This window comes from Lolium perenne, chromosome 4 (genome assembly GCF_019359855.2).
Source record: "Lolium perenne isolate Kyuss_39 chromosome 4, Kyuss_2.0, whole genome shotgun sequence".
Classification (NCBI taxonomy): domain Eukaryota; kingdom Viridiplantae; phylum Streptophyta; class Magnoliopsida; order Poales; family Poaceae; genus Lolium; species Lolium perenne.
Window position 1 is genome coordinate 168,414,113 of NC_067247.2, and position 6,899 is coordinate 168,421,011.

General features: G+C 42.7%; 1 long non-coding RNA gene across 1 annotated transcript; it reads left to right on the top strand.

The window, feature by feature from the left end:
- The first annotated feature begins 1,654 nt into the window (after positions 1-1,654).
- Positions 1,655-6,022, top strand: LOC127294764 (uncharacterized). Its single transcript, XR_007847011.2, has 2 exons — positions 1,655-5,494; positions 5,607-6,022. It is a non-coding gene; the product is annotated as an uncharacterized lncRNA (long non-coding RNA).
- The last annotated feature ends 877 nt before the right edge of the window (positions 6,023-6,899 follow it).

A 6,899-nucleotide genomic window follows, 5' to 3' on the forward strand; every position in this document is an offset into this window, starting at 1 on the left:
TTTAGGTGGTTGCTTTGTTGAAGGAGATTGGTTAGACTACTCACAATGGAAGTATCATAGGTAGTATCATGCATTCCATGCATGCAAAATGCTGATGTGGCAGTGCAATTAAGGATGAGAGAGAGTGTACTAGTATCATAGGTAGATACCGTATCATAGCACATACTACTAGAAAAAATAATGTCAAGTAAATCTTGTACACATATTTGCATTGAGATTCTACAAAACAATTAATATATGGAGACTATGATACTAGTATATGATATCATGCATTGTGGAGATAGTAATATGTAGTAGTATCATACGCATGATACTTCTATATGATACTATGCATTGTGACTAGTCTTAAAAAATGATGTCAGATGGAAGGAAACTATTGGTCCATGAGAAGAGAGGCCTGGGCATTATGGAGACGTTTGGAACTACTAGACAGATGCTGGCCTGGGGTATTTTGAGTTTCTCCAGGTATGTATTGGTTAATCTCCTAAAACTGTGTAGTTATATATCTCATACATTTATTTTCAAATTTCTATTGACAGCTTGCCGAAGACCTAGGTGCTGAGCCAATATGGATTTTCAATGCGGGTACGATACTCTTGCTGTTTTTCCATTAATTGTATTTTAGCATATCTTAATCATCACTTATGTACCCATTAATTTCTTGAAAAATTTCTTTCAAAATTTAGAGATCAGCCACCATGATGAAGTTGATACCACTGCACTTGCACCTTTTGTAAAGGTATGTGTTCAATGCCTGATATATTTCACTGTATGGGTCGTCCTTAGTACAGTAAGTTCAATGTTTTTTTCATGCCTGAAAGAAAAAAACATATTGCCTATTTTCCAGAGTACGTTTAGGGGCATATCAGATTCAGGTAAGTTAGGTGGTCTTGTGAAAATAAAACCTTTACAAACTAGTTTATGGGTATGGGATCTGAATGACAACCACATATTTTGTGTATGCTAATTGAACATGGTCCTTTGATGCCAAAAGGACATCCACACGGGAATTAGGTAGTGCCTAGTGTGTCACCTAAGTTGCGGTCAATATGCTTAAATATTGTTAGCCCTTCTGTTATTTACCTCATAGTAGTTTCTATCATATCTATAAATTAGTTATATGCATTTCTCATGATTTTAAGTTTGTTTGTTCTTGCCTTGCTAGGATGCTTTGAACGGCATTGAGTTCGCTAGAGGAAATTCAGAATCAACCTGGGGTTCCATTAGAGCTGCAATGGGACATTCTGAACGATTCCCGTTGAAGTATGTTGCAATTGGGAGGAGATTGTGACAAAAAAAATTACCAGGGTAATTTCATTATTAGTTAACACAACTATACTGTAAAGGTCTATTTGTTATAGAATAATTTAGTGGTTACATTTACTTGGGAATTATTAGTACTATATTAAACCTTAGCATCAACGTTTTTTCACAGTTTTTGGGATTGTTTTTACCCTACTTCGCATGCTGCCACGTGTTATTCGCGTCTGTGTGTATTTCGGGGGACAGGATGCTATTTCTCAGTATTTTATGTCCTCTCGATTCTTCCTTCCATGTATGTTCTGGGTGGGTGTAGCGTTTCTTTGTTACTGTGCTGCTGACGTCGGGTGGGCCCGTGCTTTCTCTGGCCGGTGCTTCTCTTCCCTTCTCTTTTTTTTCCCCTTTCGCTCCTCTTTTCTTTGTTTCTCAGTTCTGCCGCCGGGTGCCCCCGTCCTTTCTCTGGTTCGATCTGCCTCCAGTGGAGAGGAGATCGGCATGCTCGCCGTACTCTCGCCGTTCTGCTGTCCGCCGCCAAGACCGCCGGCCGCTGTTCCTCCGCGTGTCGCTGCTTCGGCTCGCGCCCGTGGGCGGATTAGTGCTGCTTCTTTCGTCCGTGCCCGCCATGGAATTTTCTCTCTTACCTTCTAACCCTGGCCGATCTCCACCTCCACCGCTCTCCCTACCCTAGCCCCCTGCCTTGGCCTGTTCCCCGCCCTGATCCCCCCGATGTGGCCGCCTCTCGCTCAGCGGCGGCTGACTGTCCGAGGAGCCGGCGGTCGCGGCCCGGGTCCGCTCCTCCTCCTACATCTCTGCCGCGACGGCGGGGTTCCTCCATCCCTCCGCGTTCTAGTCCCTCGACAAGACATCGGGCGCCGAAACCAGTAGTGCCGCCGCCGGCAGGTCGGCCTCGGCGGTGGCACATCGACACGCTAATATTGCCAAGAGGAGATTTCCAGCGTCAGAAGACACCTTACCGGCCACTGCATCGCCCGCACGGCCGCACCGCCTGCGATCGCGCTTCCGCTCTCCTTGGACATGCTGGTATGCGCCCGCCGCCGGGGTCGAGCAGCGTCCGCGGGGAAACCTCAAGTGCGCGTCGCCGGACGTCGCCCCTGTGCCTTGGGCGACCTCCACGGCGAAAAGATTTCCCGTCGGCCACGAACGCCACGCCGCGGCTGGGGTCGTGGCTGCTGGAAGACGATGCCGCCGCCGTGGAGGAGGGGCCGGGCCGGGCCGACCTCAGGCGCGACGCCTCAGTAGGGTCGTGGTCGCTGGAAGACGTGGCCGCCATGGAGGAGGGGCGGGCGCGGCGCGGAGCTGGCAGCCATGGGGGCGTGAGGAGCCACGCCGGCCGTCCTCCGGTGGGGGTGGCACATGTAGCAGCACCGCGTTGCTCCTCCGTGAACCGCAATCGTCGTCGCCTGGGTCGGGTGTACTGTCGATGCGTCACAAAGTCGCACCTGGAGGAGCCAAGTTGTTGTGCTCTAACACGGTCGACGCCAGGCACAACATCTTCCTGGTGACTCCATGACGACGAGCACGGTGTGCGCGAGCGCAACGGTTAATCTGGCGACTACCGGCGCGGGAACTCCGGCGTGCAGGTGAACCATCCTTTCCCCGCCTTCCTTCCTTCCCTCCCTTGATCTGCTCATATCTTCTGTCTTTTATTTGACCTTTTCAGTTCAGTCATACAGGCAATAGCGTGTACAGATTCTGAACCGAACGATTTTCTTAAGCAGCATACATGGAGTAGTAATGCTAAGAATTGGTAGATTAGACGTGAATGGTCAAAGCATTAGCAATGAAAAAGCCCAACTATTTGTCCAGACTAGAATGAAACGATCAGTTCTGCACTTCTGCCTTTGCCTTTTCACCATCTCATTGAAGCACAAAAGAAAAATAAAATAGCTTCTTGCTCTCAGGCGTTGCATGACTAATCTGAAACCTGAACTTTATATCTCTCTGACGACGAAGCTTTCCTGGTGAATTTGTGTGGTTCAGTTTTTCACTGCGTTCTCCATTGCATTCTTGCTTTTTCCTAATTTGTTCACCGCACGTTAAATTTGTATGATGATTTGCTTCCAGATCCAACGATAATTACGAGAACAGATCCAAAAACATAATGTATAACTTTTGATCCTGATATGAGTTGCATAAAAAGACATGTTTGGAAAATTTTATAGGTCCATGGCCAATCTGAATTCATCTTGAACTTTTGATTCTGTTATTCTCTTCATTTTTACAGTTGTGTATAGTTTTCATTCTAGTAAATAAGAACAGGGGCCCCTCCTGCATGGTTTCGGTGAGCTTGGATAATGAAAACATTCGACCTTTACTGAACTTATTTCATTCAGTAAAAATATGTGAATTGAGGACTACATTGGTTCTCTTTCCTGTGGGTGGAGTATTGTTTTTATGCATGGCATTCGTTTTGAAGGAATGCCTGGGCGTTATTTTTCCTCAACTGAACTATTTTGTAGCTTCAGTTAAGTTTTGATTTGTCCCTACATTCATGTTCATAGAGAAATTGTATTATCATGTCCATCTAGAGTATTGTGCTTTAGTAAGGGTTTAGGAAGTTTCTACTGGTTGTTTTTTGATTCAGACATGGGGCATAAAAGTAACACTGCATGTCTTATGACTAAATGATATGTATCTAGGATGCAATTCGGTCGTTGAAAAGCAGCCGAGGAGAGGTCTAAATATTTTATAAATTTTGTTTTCCTAGCTACTGGTGCATTACTCATGATTGTTGAATTAAATACCGCACCCTTTTAAATTAAATATTAACAACATTAGAGAAGCACGATGTAATCAAGTAGGGAAGAAACTAGAATCTGCTACCAATATTCCGCTTGATGTCAGATTCAGTTTGCAATTTTGGAAGTCCTGCCAATTCATGCTTTTGAGTTATGACCAACATATCTACATATTTGTAGTATCGAAAAGTAATTAATTAATGTGTGCTCCTCCTTTTAATTGATTTCACTGATCTTTCATGTTTGCACCTGCCTGATGACTGATTGTTCTTTGTCTTCATTGTTACTTGGTTAGTTAGTTATAGCTTCAAGCAAATTGGAAAAGCATAGTATGTGCAATCAAGATTCAGTGCCAGTGATTCAATATAAATCGAGTCATGTTACTTTGGTAAAGGAGAACCACTGCTTGAGTTTCCATACTAGCACATGTGCTCCCCAATGAAAATTTAAGTCTTTAGTACAACCGGCTTGTGTGTTCTGCATGATTTTTCATCGGTCGTTGTTTTTTTTTCGAAGAGGGGAGCGATGCACACAATCTTTATGTGTGGACTCCACTATTTTCTTTTCCTTTGCTCTATCCAGTTGTCTATGGTTATCCAAAGATTTGTACTTTTACTCTTTTATATTTAGCCTTTAACATTCTTGCTATGCTGTAAGATGGAAATACTTTCATGCGACGCTTGCATACTCTTATGAACACTTTAACTTAAAATTTCCAATGAAATAGAGTTGCAACATATCTTAGACTTGCACAATATAGGAAGTCTTTTATTTGTAAGATAGTTCATTAATTTCAGGCTCTGTTTTATTGATTCTGAACATTTGCATATCTACTCCATTCTAAGGGTACGAACGGGATTACCAATGTTACTCCTGAGGAAATGAGAGGCATTGTTGAAGTTATAGGTGAAACAGGTTTTATTGATTCTGAGCATTTCCATATGTACTCCATTCTAGGGGTACCAACAGGATTACCAATGTTACTCCTGAGGAAATCAGAGGTATTATTGAAGTTACAGGTGAAAGGGGAAAGTGTCGGTGTTATACCTGGACCTGGATGAATTTACAAGCTCTTACTGTTATTTAGAGATTGTTTAAATGTTGCAAGCAACTTCATGCTTCAGATTTCTGTTCAGGTCTACATATTATAATTCAGTTTTCTTGCTCGCAAGAAATTGGCGGTATTATGTGTTCGATATATCTTTGTGTAAACTTTCTATCTCAAGGTTAATACCTAGCATTTGAAAACAATTAATAGTGGTGGTTTAGGGCTAATCAAGCTTATGCTGATTCAATCATCCGCTTTTAGTTCTGAAGAGATAGTTGCTGATCAGAGGGGATTGGGGCAAAATATAATTTATTAAGAATGTGAGGTTTCCTTTTTATTGGTATTGTGATTAACTTCCGCTTTTACGGGCATGAATTGAGTTTTGTCAAGAGGTTGCTGTCTCTTCAATTGATGCAGGCATGAGAAGGTATACCATGAAAGGGGTTTCACATTGTTTCTAGATCAATGGAGTGCCTACGTTTTATCAGAATATAGTATATTTACTTTCTTGACTGATTTGCATCATTTCACATATCAAGGTCTTAGGCGGATATTTTGGGGTTCAACTGATGATCTGAGAGGATGTGCATGAACATAATTCTTTGTCTCCAGAGACATACTGAGAGCAGAAGCATACTACTTTGTATAGTACAAGCAAGATGCTGCCTACATAGGACCGACATACTACCTTTTGCATTAAGCAACATTGTTGACACTGTTGTTCAGCCAAAGGCACGAAAAGAGTAAAATCAAAGAAGTTTTCTCATCAATAGACGCTGGTGGTGTATAAATTATGTATTGTAGTTTCAGTTTGATATACAAAATAAGTTAGTACACGAATATCTAACTGTATGCAGCATAGTTTCCATTTAGTATGTTTGGAGAGTATGTAATGCAACATAGCTTCCCCAGTGTCTGAAGTTCTTTCTAGGATGATCAGTCCTTCATCTTGATAGCTAGCTCTGAAATGCATATAAGTCAGTGGTATGTATACATTTTGTCTGTATAAATGATGTGCTGTGTAATCAGTCGTGTTTGGTCATTCACTGCTTAAAAATTATGATGGCTGCAACCTACGATTCTATGTACTATGATTATTCATATTCTCTGCATTTCCACTATGTGTAAACTGCGCACCCAGTTGTTAAGTGATGTTTGCCCTTCTTCCATCTTCAGGGGTCTTATCCTGTGCAGTCGGGATCATACGGGCCCAACTCATCCTTACACAGTGTCCACATACTGAAGTTTTATCTTCTGATACCAAGGCTATGGTGATAGCCGACCTATGATTCATCTTGGTAGATAAATATGACACGTCCGTATAATTGGTAGTCTATATTGCAGATATGTGTAACTTTGTATTTTGTGTGCATAAATGTTATGGTGTGTACTACCTGTCATTGCAAGGTAAGTTTACCCTCTACATAACGATGGAAATTGTTGGCGAAGAAGCACCAGTTGACCACCGACAGGGCACCCTTCCATTCACGATTGTGGTTGTCTAGATATCAGCACCGGCTACTCCGGAAGTCCGGAATTGTCTTGCTGCTGCTTTGCTTTAGTGCCTTTCTACTGGCTTGGAATCCCCTCGATTTCCTTTTAACACTCGCGCTATCCATTCTCATTATCTCTTCTACCGTTACCCGATGGCTGATTCGTGCCTCCACCGTGTTCTCCCTGCCGGCCCCTCACGCCGTGGACATTTTCAAGAGTAAAGGAGACCGGTAAAGAGTACTATGAGAGTGGGAAAAAAAGATAAAAATAACAGCAAAAAGATGAATTTGACCTCAGGAACCGAGACAAACCTTTTTTCTAAGAGTCTAGCGACCCTA